Raw genomic sequence first — 18,727 nt, forward strand, 5'->3', positions numbered from 1 at the left:
TCTGTTTCTGCCTAAATAAGTTCATCAAGTTCAAGTCTGGCCTGTAATAGTCGCTTATGAAAATCATTGGATTGAGTGGATGCAAAGAGGGTATCAAGCTCCTTTACATTTTTCTCAAATTCTACTTTTTTATTTATTTATATTTTATTGCTGAGCAGAATGAGATAATTGTACTTCTAAGTACAACCTTTGCAGTTTCCCAGAGTAGCGTAGGTGTACATTCAGATGTGCTATTAAGCTCAATGAATTTGTTCCATTCCTTATTAAAATATGTATTGAATTTGGGATCTGTTAGAAGCAAGGTATTAGATTTCCATAGTGAAGGATGAAGTTGTTCGGGGGTTTATGGTTAAGACAAGGCTGATCAATGCGTGATCGGAGGTGCTGATCGAATTAATCTTGGTGTCTGAAATTTGGTATAGCAAAGATGCATTACCAATGAAAAGGTAATACCTTGTTCTACCATGAAGCCTTTAATGGTTCCTGGAGCACCTGTTGAATGCATGTGCCCACTGCCATGGGACCTGTCAACTAGTGGATCAAGAACAGTGTTAAAATCTCCTCCAACTAGAATTCTGGAGTTGTGAAAATCTTGTAAATGCTTGAAGATTGAATAGAAAAATGTAGGACAGTCAGTATTGGGACCACATAAACTCAGCATGGTGTATGATTGATTGTTGATTGTACCATGAATTAAGATGAAGAATAATACATTTGGCCTATCCACTTTATTTGTAATTTTTCATGTTCAAGATCAGTTAATGTGTTTCTTGTAATAAACAGATATTTGACTTGACCTGCCTGAGAGAGGAGAGGATGCTCAGCCACAAAGTCATAAAATCTGTTTTAACCTTAACCTTAACCCTAACCTTAACCTTAACCGTAACCTTAACCCTAACCTTAACCCTAACCTTAACCCCACTGCTAACCCTAATGCCTAACCATAAATTAAGACCAAAAAGCACATTTCTACAATATAGCCAATTTTGACTAGCCTGATGCCTCAAACTAAATCATTTAACTGCTCTGTCATTCGCTACATACTTTAGTCTGAGACTGCCATCATTGAAGTCGTTTGTGGTGACGAGGGGCATGAAGGGCGTTGTACGAAACAAAGTCATCAGCGATTGGATCGTCTCTTACCAATCAGAGTATCAAAGCCAATGGCGAATTTTGAAACCGCCGCTTTACCCACGTGTTCCAGCTCTGACTCAACCCATTGGTTTCTGGACCAATCAGACGGCCACAAATGTGTTGGCATTTGGTAAAGAGTCGGGGAGGTACTCAGATCCAGACTCATTGTGGAGAAGAAACTAACGTCTGTGGGCGTGGCATAGCGTTTGGCCGGAGCAAGGAGTCTGGGTAGGTAGCCAGGCAAAATGTTTACTTTGCAGCTGGCCTATCTAAGGAGAAATCGCTCAGTTCTGCCTCCAGGACAAGACTCGTGACAATAAACGTCAACCTGCGTCTGGCCACTGCAGGAAAATACTATTTACCCATAATGGAATTCACCACATAACATACCATTATACATACATGATCAATTAACTTTATAAAGGGTTAGGGATAAACATATTTAGGCAACAAACATACATATTACCATATAACACATTTTAATAAAGGCACTAAATCATGCCTTAAATCACATATTTAAATGTTTAGCAATTATACTCCCAGGACAATTAACAGGTTGGCATGAACCACAACACAGCTTAAGCCATTTATTCTTTGTCAGGAGGACTGGCCATGTACGTGTAGTTGCTTTAGTTGTGTGAGTCTTTCTGCAGTTTAGCAGTTTTTGAGCGTTTTGCCCTTGTAGCCGTTAGTTTGCTATACAGACCTGATCAAGCTACTCCGTCTGCTGTCCAACTGTGTTCTCCAAAACCCAACTAGGCTGCAGGGTATGTTATTCTTAACAACGTGAGTTTGTCTTTTTCTCTACACCCCCCATCCCCCCCTTATCCCCCTTCACACAAACACACACACACACAATTACCCTCTGATAGGAAGGGCAAATGTGTCTGTTCGCAGAGGGCCCTGACTGCTTCATTATCGCAGCCTCTCGCTTGAGCAGCACACAGATATTTTGGATTTGATCCAGGCCTTAATCTTACAAACCCAATCTCCCTACATGATTGAATAGGGCAAGCCTTATCTCCACCAGTCAACATCATATACCCGCTGGTGGTAAGTGATTGCCATTTTCTCATGTAGATGCTTGTCAGATTGAACAAGGGCCAGGTTATTGATTATGTGATAACACTGTAAGCGATTGAACAGACTGGCTGTATAAGTAGGGCTGGGTGGTGGTGGTGGTGTTGTTCCAGCAGCAGGAGTCCTTGGAGAATGTCTCTCCAGCAGGTCATTGTGCTGTGACAACAAAGCCTGCGTCCCAAATGAACCTATTCCCTGTAAAGTGCACTACTTTTAACCAGAGCCCATAGGGAATAGGGTGCCATTTGGGATTAAATGAAAGTCAACAGGGGTGTAATCTCTGTTGTCCTTAATGGGTGTGATCATGATGGTTTACCACTGCCACCCTCTATATAATCCCCTGTAGAGGCCTCTACACGGAGGGCTGGGAAATGACAGTGGTGGCAGTTCCCCAGCTGAGAGATGCCTTTCAACATACCTCTCAGCAAAAATAATGGCTGCTTGTCTGAAGGGGGACCATTACTGTTGTCACTGGGTAGGACACATAAACACACACACACACACTACTTCTGTCCTTTGAAAATAAAAATAGTATGTTTTCTGTAGCCTGATATAAATACACTGAGTGTACAAAAAATGTGGAACACCTGCTCTTTCCATGAAAGCTATGGTCCCTTATTGATGAGGTGATTAAGGATTTTAAAGCCTTGAGACAATTGAGACATGGATTGTGTATGTGTGCCATTCAGAGGGTGAATGGACAAGACAAAATATGTAAGTGCCTTTGAACAGGGTATGGTAGTAGGTGCCGGTTTGAGTCAAGAACTGCAATGCTGCTGGGTTTTTCATGCTCAACTGTTTCCTGTGTGTATCAAGAATGGTTAATGTTTTGTACATTCAGTGTATATTTTTACAGTTCTGTCATACATGTTTGCGGATCAACTTGCTGTAAAAATTAAGTCGGTACTTCCTTTTTTGATGAATCAAACAATGGCTAATACACTCAGCACATCTAATGATGTTGTTATTTTACGTCCGTAAGGAACATGACATTCTATATTGCCCTTAGTATCCATACTTGAAGGTGAAATTGATTGATTTCCTGTCCTACAGCCTCAGCGCTATCCGCTGTTCTCTCACACGTGAAACGAAGCTCCGGGTTCAGCCATCTATTTTTCCTCCTTCCTCCAACCTCAATTATTTGTGGCTCATAAAGCGCTTGCCCTGAAGCCTCTTCCTTTTGTTTTACCACCAGTCTATTACCTGCTTCCTCCCAGCTTCCTCAAATATTACCACATGAAGAAAGGGGAGAAAAGAGAGAGACGAGGGAGAGAGAGAGAGAGAGAGGAGAGGGAGAGAGAAGAGAGAGAGGAGAAAGAGAGAGAATAGAGAAGAGAGGGAGAGAGAAGAGAGAGAGAGGAGAAGGAGAGAGAAGAGAGAGAGAGGAGAGGGAGAGAGAAGAGAGAGAGGAGAAAGCGAGAGGAGAGAGAAGATAGAAGACAACCGAGCAGGGTTAATAGAAGGGCACCTGGGTAAATGAGTGTACAGCGCAAGACCCAACCCAGAACAGAGAGTTAAAAGAAGGACGAGAATCAATGGAACAAACAGGGTGAAGGTGGGACCATTAACTATTAATGAGGCCACATTTTGGCTGATGGGGGAAAGACAGAAGGAAAGGTCAGCCAATCGCAGGCAGGGGCGCTGAGAACGGTGCACTACGCTGATGGGGATGTGATGAGGAGATTTTGCCAGACAGCCTACAGGCATGTGGGTGTATAGCGTTAAGAAATTATGCCGTGCAGTACAGACAGGCAGTTACTGTAGGCGACAACGGCTGCATCCCAAATGGCACCACATTTCCTACTATAGGCCCTGGTCAAAAGTAGTTCACTATAAAGGGAATAGGGTGCCATTTGAGACTCAGCTAAGGACATGTGTGTCAGTGGGATGCAGGTAGTGGGCCATAGGAATGAAGAGGTCTCGCCTCTTGAAGGGGGCTTCAAAAGGAGGAAGTTTGCACTTGACATTAATGAAGGCCTACAATAAAGGAAAGGACTGGGACTGGTTGTTCCAATGTCAGTCCATTGAAAAACATTTTAAAAAATATGAAACCAATTCGAGGATTCTGATTTGAATGTAATTTATGCTTTGAGAATGGATTTGCGAATGGATCACACAAGTGTATTTTCTTTATTGATTCAGTTAATGAGATTCTTGGAAATATGAAAAAAATCTATCTGTGACCCTTGCACTTACTCTCATCGAGTCATGATTGTTGGGATGCAGAAAATTCTTACTGGAGATAAGCACATTTTTTATGGATTCTTAAAATGAGCTTAGGGAAATGTAGCGTATTAACATTACTTGTGTAACTATCAAATCCTAGTATTGCTGATGAAAATAAAGGAGGAAAATATATGAGAAGGACCAGGATGTCAGCAAACGCTGTGGTAAAATTAATAGCAGAATATTGCCACAGGCCTCTCTGAATTATGAAAAAGGGTTATCGTCTCATTGGTGAGGAGTTAAAGGACTGGGGCTGAATAGATCTCTGTTGTCGGCCTGTTGGAGGGGAAAGCCTTTAAAAACATATTATCCTGATCAAAGGAGTCTCTTAAGGGCACATTCCCTACATGTGGGTGGTCCAGGGACTCGGGAGCAGAGATATTACAAATGACTATGTGAGTGAAATGTATAGGAACCAGCCTGTAATTCCCACCCTTATATTCAATAAAGCACTTCTGTTGAATTGAATGAGATGTTAAATTGCCAACTATCAATATAAGGCCCCTTGGTAAAAGTAATTTCAGACCTCTGAATTGGATTGTTCCACCATTCACTTCAGGCCAAGTTAATAGCCATTATGAATGCAGAGATAACCACTGACCATGACCTAAAGAGTGTTTAATACCGCTAGAGTCCCTGGCAAGTAATTCAAAACTAGTCATGTGAGAGAAAGTCAATCGTCGGATGATCTGGCTCGGTTTTACAGGGAGGGACTATCATTATTTTGTGCCATAATAGCAAAATGTAAGAGTGAAGTTAGCATTTATAAGATATTGATAAGAGGCTGTTGCATATATTGTTTAAGATTTGTTAAGGCCACATGGCTGGCCTTATATGTACAGTACCACCACCTATTTCTATTACTGCATGATTTACATGGTGACCTCCCAAATTCTGCTGCAGCTCCAACAGTGTCAGTGCATCTTCCAGATTTCCCTATCATTTTCCCAAAGCACTGTCCTCTGTCCATATCGCTCCAGATAAGAGAAAATGCCTTTCATTACTAATTCAAACCACTCTACTCATCTCCTCCCTAAACACGGTCATAATGACAGTAAAACACTGTAATCAACAGCAATGGAGAGAAAGACTGAGGACAATATTCACCATAGATAATGGATGAATTAAATTGGGGCAGCTGACAAAATGAGCCGTACGAACGCAGGCAGGCTGGCGAGTTAAGAAAGAAGCACATTTATTAGATGAAATTAATTACATGTTTGTGGGGCAGTCACGTTGAGAAGGACAGTCATTTCTCCATCGCTTGTAGCAAACGACATAAACATTATCTTAAAAGGAAAGGAACTGAAAATGAAATGCCCCTCCTCTCAGTGATGATGACTCAGGGCTGATATGGAGAAGAGAAGTGTGATGATTATGGTGCTTCTCATTTATGAGACACTCTTTTTATTAGTTAAAAACAACACTGAAATGAAGCACGCCAAGGAGAATCACATGAAAGTTAGTCCCTCTATATTTATTTCATTGAGACTCCACAGTTGGCATGACGACTGTCGTTGTCTGTCTTGGTCAAGGTGGACTTGATAACCTATTTTGTTATCCACCATTCTCTGTATGTTTTTGATTATGATTGTTGTGTTTTGCAGTGGACTTGCAGTTGCTTCCAACCCCTTGGGGAGGGGTTGGAAAGACACATTTCTGTTCTCTGTAAGTGGACAATAAGTCTTCTTCTTCTTCTTTTTCTTAATACTTGCTCCTTGAAGGTGGGACAGTAGAGCACTATAGATGGATTTCTACCACTACTAAACTGTTTTGGCAGAAGCTCGATTCAACATCAAGCTGACATCATCTGTCTGTATTTACTTTGAATTATAATCAATTCATTTCTTTAAAAAGTTTTATCATAACATATACATTATCTAAGGGGCTACTGCATGTGTATACATTACCTCTGCAATTGCACTTTCTAGAAATGACTGTACCTCCAACAATCCAATATTATCGTTTTAGCTACCATCTCTATATTTCTCTAAATTATCTCCATGTCTTTGAAGATGTTTGCATCATCCGATATAGTATGGCTGAGCTGACCTCGCGACCCGATTGGCCTGACAGCAGTTAAAACCAGCCTCCTCCTGACCACAGTTAAAACCAGCCTCCTTCTGACCACAAGTATGACCAGCCTCCTCCTGACCACAGTTAAAACCAGCCTCCTCCTGACCACAGTTATGACCAGCCTCCTCCTGACCACAGTTATGACCAGCCTCCTCCTGACCACTGTTATGACCAGCCTCCTCCTGACCACAGTTATGACCAGCCTCCTCCTGACCACAGTTAAAACCAGCCTCCTCCTGACCACAGTTAAAACCAGCCTCCTCCTGACCACAGTTATGACCAGCCTCCTCCTGACCACAGTTATGACCAGCCTCCTCCTGACCACAGTTATGACCAGCCTCCTCCTGACCACAGTTAAGACCAGCCTCCTCCTGACCACAGTTATGACCAGCCTCCTCCTGACCACAGTTACTGACCAGCCTCCTCCTGACCACAGCTACGACCAGCCTCCTCCTGACCACAGCTATGACCAGCCTCCTCCTGACCACAGTTATGACCAGCCTCCTCCTGACCACTGTTATGACCAGCCTCCTCCCTGACCACAGTTATGACCAGCCTCCTCCTGACCACAGTTAAGACCAGCCTCCTCCTGACCACAGTTATGACCAGTGACCAGCCTCCTCCTGACCACAGTTATGACCAGCCTCCTCCTGACCACAGTTATGACCAGCCTCCTCCTGACCACAGTTAAGACCAGCCTCCTCCTGACCACATTATGACCAGCCTCCTCCTGACCACAGTTATGACCAGCCTCCTCCTGACCACAGTTATGACCAGCCTCCTCCTGACCACAGTTATGACCAGCCTCCTCCTGACCACAGTTATGACCAGCCTCCTCCTGACCACAGTTATGACCAGCCTCCTCCTGACCACAGTTATGACCAGCCTCCTCCTGACCACAGTTATGACCAGCCTCCTCCTGACCACAGTTATGACCAGCCTCCTCCTGACCACAGTTATGACCAGCCTCCTCCTGACCACTGTTATGACCAGCCTCCTCCTGACCACGGTTATGACCAGCCTCCACCTGACCACAGTTATGACCAGCCTCCTCCTGACCACAGTTATGACCAGCCTCCTCCTGACCACAGTTATGACCAGCCTCCTCCTGACCACAGTTATGACCAGCCTCCTCCTGACCACAGTTATGACCAGCCTCCTCCTGACCACAGTTATGACCAGCCTCCTCCTGACCACAGTTATGACCAGCCTCCTCCTGACCACAGTTATGACCAGCCTCCTCCTGACCACAGTTAAAACCAGCCTCCTCCTGACCACAGTTATGACCAGCCTCCTCCTGACCACAGTTATGACCAGCCTCCTCCTGACCACAGTTATGACCAGCCTCCTCCTGACCACAGTTAAAACCAGCCTCCTCCTGACCACAGTTATGACCAGCCTCCTCCTGACCACAGTTATGACCAGCCTCCTCCTGACCACAGTTATGACCAGCCTCCTCCTGACCACAGTTATGACCAGCCTCCTCCTGACCACAGTTATGACCAGCCTCCTCCTGACCACAGTTATGACCAGCCTCCTCCTGACCACAGTTATGACCAGCCTCCTCCTGACCACAGTTATGACCAGCCTCCTCCTGACCACAGTTATGACCAGCCTCCTCCTGACCACTGTTATAACCAGCCTCCTCCTGACCACAGTTATGACCAGCCTCCTCCTGACCACAGTTATGACCAGCCTCCTCCTGACCACAGTTATGACCAGCCTCCTCCTGACCACAGTTATGACCAGCCTCCTCCTGACCACAGTTATGACCAGCCTCCTCCTGACCACAGTTATGACCAGCCTCCTCCCTGACCACAGTTATGACCAGCCTCCTCCTGACCACAGTTATGACCAGCCTCCTCCTGACCACTGTTATGACCAGCCTCCTCCTGACCACAGTTATGACCAGCCTCCCACCTGACCACAGTTATGACCAGCCTCCTCCTGACCACAGTTATGACCAGCCTCCTCCTGACCACTGTTATGACCAGCCTCCTCCTGACCACAGTTATGACCAGCCTCCTCCTGACCACAGTTATGACCAGCCTCCTCCTGACCACAGTTATGACCAGCCTCCTCCTGACCACAGTTAAAACCAGCCTCCTCCTGACCACAGTTATGACCAGCCTCCTCCTGACCACAGTTATGACCAGCCTCCTCCTGACCACAGTTATGACCAGCCTCCTCCTGACCACAGTTATAACCAGCCTCCTCCTGACCACAGTTATGACCAGCCTCCTCCTGACCACAGTTATGACCAGCCTCCTCCTGACCACAGTTATGACCAGCCTCCTCCTGACCACAGTTATGACCAGCCTCCTCCTGACCACAGTTATGACCAGCCTCCTCCTGACCACAGTTTGACCAGCCTCCTCCTGACCACAGTTATGACCAGCCTCCTCCTGACCACAGTTAAAACCAGCCTCCTCCCTGACCACAGTTATGACCAGCCTCCTCCTGACCACAGTTATGACCAGCCTCCTCCTGACCAAAGTTATGACCAGCCTCCTCCTGACCACAGTTATGACCAGCCTCCTCCTGACCACAGTTATGACCAGCCTCCTCCTGACCACAGTTAGACCAGCCTCCTCCTGACCACAGTTATGACCAGCCTCCTCCTGACCACAGTTATGACTCAGCCTCCTCCTGACCACAGTTATGACCAGCCTCCTCCTGACCACAGTTATGACCAGCCTCCTCCTGACCACTGTTATAACCAGCCTCCTCCTGACCACTGTTGTGACCAGCCTCCTCCTGACCACAGTTATGACCAGCCTCCCCTGACCACAGTTATGACCAGCCTCCTCCTGACCACAGTTGACCAGCCTCCTCCTGACCACAGTTATGACCAGCCTCCTCCTGACCACTGTTATGACCAGCCTCCTCCTGACCACAGTTATGACCAGCCTCCTCTGACCACAGCTATGACCAGCCTCCTCCTGACCACAGTTATGACCAGCCTCCTCCTGACCACAGTTATGACCAGCCTCCTCCTGACCACAGTTATGACCAGCCTCCTCCTGACCACAGTTATGACCAGCCTCCTCCTGACCACAGTTATGACCAGCCTCCTCCTGACCACTGTTATGACCAGCCTCCTCCTGACCACAGTTATGACCAGCCTCCTCCTGACCACAGTTATGACCAGCCTCCTCCTGACCACAGTTATGACCAGCCTCCTCCTGACCACTGTTATGACCAGCCTCCTCCTGACCACAGCTATGACCAGCCTCCACCTGACCACAGTTATGACCAGCCTCCCTGACCACTGTTATGACCAGCCTCCTCCTGACCACAGTTATGACCAGTCTCCTCCTGACCACAGTTATGACCAGCCTCCTCCTGACCACAGTTATTACCAGCCTCCTCCTGACCACAGTTATTACCAGCCTCCTCCTGACCACAGTTATAACCAGCCTCCTCCTGACCACAGCTATGACCAGCCTCCTCCTGACCACAGTTATGACCAGCCTCCTCCTGACCACAGTTATGACCAGCCTCCTCCTGACCACAGTTAAAACCAGCGTGTCTCTCTCTTCCCTCCGCCCCCCTCTTTTACCCAGCTGATGCGGGTCAGTCAGGGGAGGTTTGGGTTGATAGAGAACAATATATATATAGAGAGAGAGAGAGAAAAAGGTCCAGTTGCCAGGACCACAAATACAAATTCCATCTAGACACCGTTGCCTTAGAGCACACAAAAAACTATACATACCTCGGCCTAAACATCAGCGCCACAGGTAACTTCCACAAAGCTGTGAACGATCTGAGAGACAAGGCAAGAAGGGCCTTCTATGCCATCAAAAGGAACATAAAATTCGACATACCAATTAGGATCTGACTAAAAATACTTGAATCAGTTATAGAACCCATTGCCCTTTATGACTGTGAGGTCTGGGGTCCGCTCACCAACCAAGAATTGACAAAATGGGACAAACACCAAATTGAGACTGCATGCAGAATTCTGCAAAAATATCCTCAGTGTACAACAAAAAACACCAAATAATGCATGCAGAGCAGAATTAGGCCGATACACGCTAATGATCAAAATCCAGAAAAGAGCTGTTAAATTCTATAACCACTTAAAAGGAAGCGATTCCCAAACCTTCCATAACAAAGCCATCCCCTACACAGAGATGAACTTGGAGAAGAGTCCCCAAAGTAAGCTGGTCCTGGGGCTCTGTTCACAAACACAAACAGACCCCACAGAGTCCCAGGACAACAACAACAACACAATTAGACCCAACCAAATCATGAGAAAACTAAAAGAGAATTACTTGACACATTGGAAAGAATTAACAAAAAAACAGAGCAATCTACAATGCTATTTGGCCCTAAACAGAGAGTACACAGTGGCAGAATACCTGACCACTGTGACTGACCCAAACTTAAGGAAAGCTTTGACTATGTACACTCAGTGAGCATAGCCTTGCTATTGAGAAAGGCCGCCGTAGGCAGACCTGGCTCTCAAGAGAAGACAGGCTATGTGCACACTGCCCACAAAATGAGGTGGAAACTGAGCTGCACTTCCTAACATCCTGCCAAATGTATGACCATATTAGAGACACATATTTCCCTCAGATTACAGAGTGTCAGGGCGTGTTGTAGGTGTAATGTAGGAATCAAACGCAGGACTCAGACTGAATGTTCCAAAGGCTGTATTACTGGCCAAACTAAGGCAACAGGACAACTAGCCCGAAAGCGAAAAACACGCACGAAGGCGAAGGTAATTGCGCACAAACAGGTGCGACAAAATGTAACTGTGCACACACAGGTGCGAAAATGCTCCAGCGCAGTGGAGAATAAGCTCAACCGAGCAAAACACAATACTGACGGAAATAATTACACACAACACTAGACAAACACAACGAGACACTTATAGGACACTAATTAAGCCTAAACAGAAACAGGTGTGGAAACAAACAGACAAAAGCAAACGAACATGAAACATACAGCGGTGGCAGCTAGAATTCGGAGACGACGAACGCCGAAACCTGCCCGAACAAGGGAGAGAGGCAGCCTCGGCCGAAACCGTGACAGTACCCCCCTTGACGCGCGGCTCCAGACGTGCGCCGACTCCGCCTCGGGACGACCAGGAGGACGCGGAGCAGGGCGCGTCGGATGCCCCCGATGGAATTCCGTCAGGAGCGACGGGTCCAAAATGTCTCTCCTCGGCACCCAGCACCGCTCCTCCGGACCGCACCCCTCCCACTCCACTAGATACTGGAGACCCCCATCCGACGCTCGAATCCAGAATGGACCTCACAGAGTACGCCGGTACCCCTCGATGTCCACTGGGGGTGGAGGAGTCTCCAAGATCTCATTTTCTTGGAGGGGCCCGCTACCACCGGCCTGAGAAGGGACACATGGAACGAGGGGTTAATACATTTATACTCCACAGGTAACTGTAATCTATAACATACCTCGTTCAACCTTCTCAGGACTTTAAATGGCCCTACAAACTGCCGACCCAGTTTCCGACAGGGCAGGCGGAGGGGCAGGTTTCTGGTAGAGAGCCAGACTCGATCACCAGGTGCGTACACCGGTGCCTCACTGCGGTGGAGATCAGCGCTCGCCTTCTGACGTCGGAGGGCCCGCTGCAGGTGGACGTGTGCAGCGTTCCATGTCTCCTCCGAGCGCCGCGCCCACTCATCCACCACAGGAGCCTCGATCTGGCTCTGCTGCCAGTGTGCCAGAACCGGCTGGTAACCTAAGACACATTGAAATGGAGTTAGGTTAGTGGAGGAATGGCGTAGGGAATTCTGGGCCATCCCGGCCCAGGGAACGTACCTTGACCACTCCTCCGGCCGGTCCCGGCAGTATGTTCTGAGAAACCTGCCCACATCCTGGTTTACGCGTTCCACCTGCCCATTACTCTCCGGGTGGTACCCCGAGGTGAGGCTCACCGAGACCCCCAACCGCTCCATAAACGCTCTCCAGACTCTGGAGGTGAATTGGGGACCCCGATCAGCCACAATGTCCTCGGGTACCCCGTAGTGCCGGAACACATGGGTGAACAGTGCCTCGGCAGTTTGTAGGGCAGTAGGAAGACCCGGCATGGGGAGCAAACGACAGGCCTTAGAGAACCGGTCCACAATGACCAGGATGGTAGTATTCCCCTGGGAGAGGGGAAGGTCTGTTATAAAGTCCACAGAGAGGTGGGACCATGGTCGTTGTGGAACGGGCAGGGGTAGCAACTTACCCCTAGGCAGATGTCTAGGCGCCTTACACTGGGCGCACACCGAGCAGGAGGAAACATAAACCCTCACATCCCTTGCCAACGTGGGCCACCAGTACTTGGCACTAAGACAGTGCACTGTCCGGCCGATACCTGGATGTCCAGAGGAGGGTGACGTGTGAGCCCAATATATCAATCGATCCCGAACCTCGAGCGGAACGTACTTCCGACCCTCCGGGCACTGTGGTGGACTAGGGTCGGGTGCGTCATCGCTCCCGCTCGAGTTCAGTATCGACCTCCCACACTACCGGTGCCACCAGACACGACTCAGGCAGTATGGGAGTGGGCTCCACGGACCTCTCCTCCGTGTCATACCGCCGAGACAGCGCATCTGCCTTGTCATTCTGTGACCCAGGGATGTACGTGATCTTAAAAGTAAACCTGGTCAAGAACATACTCCATCTTGCCTGGCGAGGGTTCAGCCTCCCCTCGCCGCCCGGATGTACTCCAGGTTACGGTGGTCCGTCAAAATGAGGAAAGGGTGTTGAGCCCCCTCAAGCCAGTGCCTCCACACCTTTAGAGCCTGTACCACGGCTAACAGCTCCCTGTCCCCTACGTCATAGTTCCGCTCCGCCGGACTGGAGCTTCTTAGAATAAAAAGCACAGGGGCGGAGTTTAGGTGGCGCGCCAGACCGTTGGGAAAGCACGGCTCCTAAACCGGCCTCCGACGCGTCCACCTCTACCTGGAACGGCAAAGAGGGATCCGGATGCGCCAGCACCGGGGCCGAGGTAAACAGGTCCTTCAGCCTCCCAAACGCCCTGTCCGCCTCGGCCGACCACTGCAGACGCACCGACCCCCCTTCAACAGAGACGTGATGGGAGCTGCCACCTGTCCAAAACCCCGGATAAACCTCCTGTAGTAATTTGCAAACCCCAAAAACTGCTGCACCTCCTTCACAGTGGTTGGTGTTTGCCAATTACGCACGGCCGACACCCGGTCTACCTCCATCTTCACCCCTGACGCAGACAACTGATAACCCAAAAAGGAGACCGACTCCTGGAAAAACAGACACTTCTCTGCCTTCACATACAGGTCGTGCTCCACCAGCCTCCGCAACACTCTGCGCACCAGGGCCACATGCTCGACACGGGTAGGTGAGTACACGAGAATGTCATCAATGTACACCACCACCCCCCTGCCCCTGCATGTCCCTGAAGATCTCATCCACAAATGATTGGAAAACTGACGGAGCGTTCATCAACCCGTATGGCATGACCAGATACTCGTAATGGCCCGAGGTGGTCCTAAAGGCTGTTTTCCATTCATCACCCTCCCTGATGCGCACCAAGTTGTAAGCGCTCCTGAGATCTAATTTCGTGAAGAAACGCGCCCCATGCAACGACTCAGTCATGGTCGCAATCAGCGGGAGTGGATAACTATACTTCACCGTAATCTGATTGAGACCACGGTAATCGATGCACGGGCGCAAACCACCATCCTTTTTCTTCACGAAAAAAAAACTTGAGGACGCGGGGGAAGTGGAAGGCCGTATGTATCCTTGTCTCAGCGATTCGTCTATGTAAATCTCCATAGTTTTCTTCTCCTCCTGAGACAGAGGATACACATGGCTCCGTGGGAGCGCAGCTCCTGCCTGGAGGTCTATCGCACAATCCCCCTGCCTATGGGGTGGCAACCGCGTCGCCTCGCCTTACTAAACGCAATAGCCAAATCCCCATACTCAGGTGGAACGTGCAATGCGGGCACCTGGTTTGGACTCTCCACCGAGGTAGCCCCTACGGAAACGCCCAAACATCTACCCACACACTGAGCAGACCACTCCATCAGAGCCCTCTCCTGCCACGAAATAGCTGGGTTATGGGTACTCAACCAGGGCATGCCCAGCACCACCGGATACGCAGGAGAGTCAATCAGGAACAGCTGAATCATCTCCTGATGATCCCCCTGCGCACACATCCTAAGTGGCGCCGTGACCTCCCTGATTAAGCCCGTACCCAACGGACGACTATCTAGGGCGTGAACGGGAAAAGGAACATCAACAGGAATGAGGGGAATCCCTAACGCTAAACAAAACTTTTTATCAATAAAATTCCCAGCCGCGCCTGAATCTACCAGCGCCTTATGCTGGGAATGAGGTGCTACCTGTGGAAAACGTACAGGCATACAAAAATGGGCAACAGTGAGCTCTGGGGGCCCCCTCACCGAGGGAATCCCCAGTGCGGGACCTGTCGTCATCTCCCCTAGGAGGCCATCCCCAGCACCTAGCCGCGGTGTGTCCTCCCCGACCACAGTTGGTGCAGTGGATGGACCCCCTAGCCTGCCGACTCCTCCTCTCTCTAGCGCCAGCGCCCCCGAGCTCCATAGGACACGGCTCGGAGGCGCTGGAGGGTGAAATGGGCGGACCCTCCGCAGGACGTCCGCGGGTAGCCAGTAGGTTATCCAGCCTGATGGACATGTCAACCAGCTGGTCGAAAGTGAGGCTGGTGTCCCTACAAGCCAGCTCCCGACGGACGTCCTCTCGTAGGCTACAACGGTATAGATCGATGAGGGCCCGATCATTCCACCCTGCATCTGCCGCCAGAGTACGGAATTCAAGAGCGAATTCCTGGGCACTCCTCCTCCCTGCCGGAGGAAGACCAGACGCTCCCCCCGCCGCTTTCCCGGGGGATGGTCAAACACCGCCTTAAAGCAGCGGGAGAACTCGTTGTATGTAATCGTCGTGGCGTCGATCTTCCTCCACTCCGCGTTGGCCCACTCCAACGCTTTACCGGCCAGGCAGGAGATCAGGGCGGACACGCTCTCATGCCCCGATGGTTCCGGGTGCACTGTGGCCAGGTAGAGCTCCACCTGGAGTAGGAATCCCTGACACCCAGCCGCGGTTCCGTCGTAGGCCCTCGGGAGAGATAGTCGGACTCCTCGAGGTTCCGGCGCTGGACGGGGCGGGCTGGCCGATGGTGCTGGCAGGGAGGGAGGCGGTGGAGGCGTACCCCAGCCTCGGAGGGTGGAAATCACCTCCTGCAGGGCGGTCCCCATCTGCAGGATCTGCTCTTGTTGGTCCCGAACCCGGACCTCCAGTCTCGTCTGAGCTGCTTCGGCTCCTGCTGATTCCATGGTGGTGTGTAATTCTGTCAGGGCGTGTTGTAGGTGTAATGTAGGAATCAAACGCAGGACTCAGACTGAATGTTCCAAAGGCTGTATTACTGGCCAAACTAAGGCAACAGGACAACTAGCCCGAAAGCGAAAAACACGCACGAAGGCGAAAGGTAATTGCGCACAAACAGGTGCGACAAAAATGTAACTGTGCACACACAGGTGCGAAAATGCTCCAGCGCAGTGGAGAATAAGCTCAACCGAGCAAAACACAATACTGACGGAAATAATTACACACAACACTAGACAAACACAACGAGACACTTATAGGACACTAATTAAGCCTAAACAGAAACAGGTGTGGAAACAAACAGACAAAAGCAAACGAACATGAAACATACAGCGGTGGCAGCTAGAATTCCGGAGACGACGAACGCCGAAACCTGCCCGAACAAGGGAGAGAGGCAGCCTCGGCCGAAACCGTGACACAGAGATCCACAAAGAATTAAAAAACAAACCCAATTTTGATGAACTCCCTTATCTACTGGGTGAAAAACCACAGTGTGCCATCACAGCAGCAAGATTTGTGACCTGTTGCAACAAGAAAAGGGCAACCAGTGAAAAACAAACACCATTGTAAATACAACCCATATTTATGTTTATTTATTTTCCCATTTGTACTTTAACTATTTTCACTATGTTACAACACTGTATACAGTGGGGGAAAAAAGTATTTAGTCAGCCACCAATTGTGTATGTTCTCCCACTTAAAAAGATGAGAGGGGCCTGTAATTTTCATCATAGGTACACGTCAACTATGACAGACAAAATGAGAAAAAAAAATCCAGAAAATCACATTGTAGGATTTTTAATGAATTTATTTGCAAATTATGGTGGAAAATAAGTATTTGGTCAATAACAAAAGTTTCTCAATACTTTGTTATATACCCTTTGTTGGCAATGACACAGGTCAAACGTTTTCTGTAAGTCTTCAAAAGGTTTTCACACACTGTTGCTGGTATTTTGGCCCATTCCTCCATGCAGATCTCCTCTAGAGCAGTGATGTTTTGGGGCTGTCGCTGGGCAACACGGACTTTCAACTCCCTCCAAAGATTTTCTATGGGGTTGAGATCTGGAGACTGGCTAGGCCACTCCAGGACCTTGAAATGCTTCTTACGAAGCCACTCATTCAGTTGCCGGGCGGTGTGTTTGGGATCATTGTCATGCTGAAAGACCCAGCCACGTTTCATCTTCAATGCCCTTGCTGATGAAAGGAGGTTTTCACTCAAAATCTCACGATACATGGCCCCATTCATTCTTTCCTTTACACGGATCAGTCGTCCTGGTCCCTTTGCAGAAAAACAGCCCCAGAGCATGATGTTTCCACCCCCATGCTTCACAGTAGGTATGGTGTTCTTTGGATGCAACTCAGCATTCTTTGTCCTCCAAACACGACGAGTTGAGTTTTTACCAAAAAGTTCTATTTTGGTTTCATCTGACATTCTCCCAATCCTCTTCTGGATCATCCAGATGCACTCTAGCAAACTTCAGACGGGCCTGGACATGTACTGGTTTAAGCAGGGGGACACGTCTGGCACTGCAGGATTTGAGTCCCTGGCGGCGTAGTGTGTTACTGATGGTAGGCTTTGTTACTTTGGTCCCAGCTCTCTGCAGGTCATTCACTAGGTCCCCCCGTGTGGTTCTGGGATTTTTGCTCATTTTGACCCAACGGGGTGAGATCTTGCGTGGAGCCCCAGATCGAGGGAGATTATCAGTGGTGTTGTATGTCTTCCATTTCCTAATAATTGCTCCCACAGTTGATTTCTTCAAACCAAGCTGCTTACCTATTGCAGATTCAGTCTTCCCAGCCTGGTGCAGGTCTACAATTTTGTTTCTGGTGTCCTTTGACAGTTCTTTGGTCTTGGCCATAGTGGAGTTTGGAGTGTGACTGTTTGAGGTTGTGGACAGGTGTCTTTATACTGATAACAAGTTCAAACAGGTGCCATTAATACAGGTAACTAGTGGAGGACAGAGGAGCATCTTAAAGAAGAAGTTACAGGTCTGTGAGAGCCAGAAATCTTGCTTGTTTGTAGGTGACCAAATACTTATTTTCCACCATAATTTGCAAATAAATTCATTAAAAATCCTACAATGTGATTTTCTGGAAAAAAAATCTCAATTTGTCTGTCATAGTTGACGTGTACATATGATGAAAATTACAGGCCTCTCTCATCTTTTTAAGTGGGAGAACTTGCACAATTGATGGCTGACTAAATACTTTTTTCCCCCACTGTATATACATAATATGACATTTGAAATGTCTTTATTCTTTTGGAACTTATGAGTGTAATGTTTACTGTTAATATTTATTGTTTATTTCACTTTTGTTTACTATCTACTTCACTTGCTTTGGCAATGTTAACAGACCAATAAAGCCCTTAAATTGAAATTGAAATTGAATTGAATTGAGAGAGAGAGAGAGAGAGAGAGAGAGAGAAGAGGAAAGAGAGACGAGAGGGAGAGAGGTGAGGGAGAGATGGAGGACAGAGTGAGGGGGAGAGAGAGAGAGAGAGAGAGAGAGAGAGAGAGAGAGAGAGAGAGAGCGCAAGTTCGAGCGAGAGAGAGAACTAATGCCCAGGTCAGCCTCCTCCCAGTATGGGTGAACCATTAGCAACAGCTGTCTGAGACATCTGTCTGCTCCCATTACCGTCACAGCTGGATGACTCAGAGTGTGTGTGATGCACACGGCTCCCTCTGTCTGAACGATGCATCTCCACTGCCTGCATCTCTTCTCTTCTATGAACAGAAGCTGAACAGAACTCCTCCTGGCAGGTTCAAACCCAGGTTACAGTGGTGTAGTGCTGCTGCTACTCACTATCTGGACCCGCCAAGGGAGAGCGAAGAGGAATGATAAAAATAGCAAA

Source organism: Coregonus clupeaformis, chromosome 13 (genome assembly GCF_020615455.1).
Source record: "Coregonus clupeaformis isolate EN_2021a chromosome 13, ASM2061545v1, whole genome shotgun sequence".
Lineage (NCBI taxonomy): Eukaryota > Metazoa > Chordata > Actinopteri > Salmoniformes > Salmonidae > Coregonus > Coregonus clupeaformis.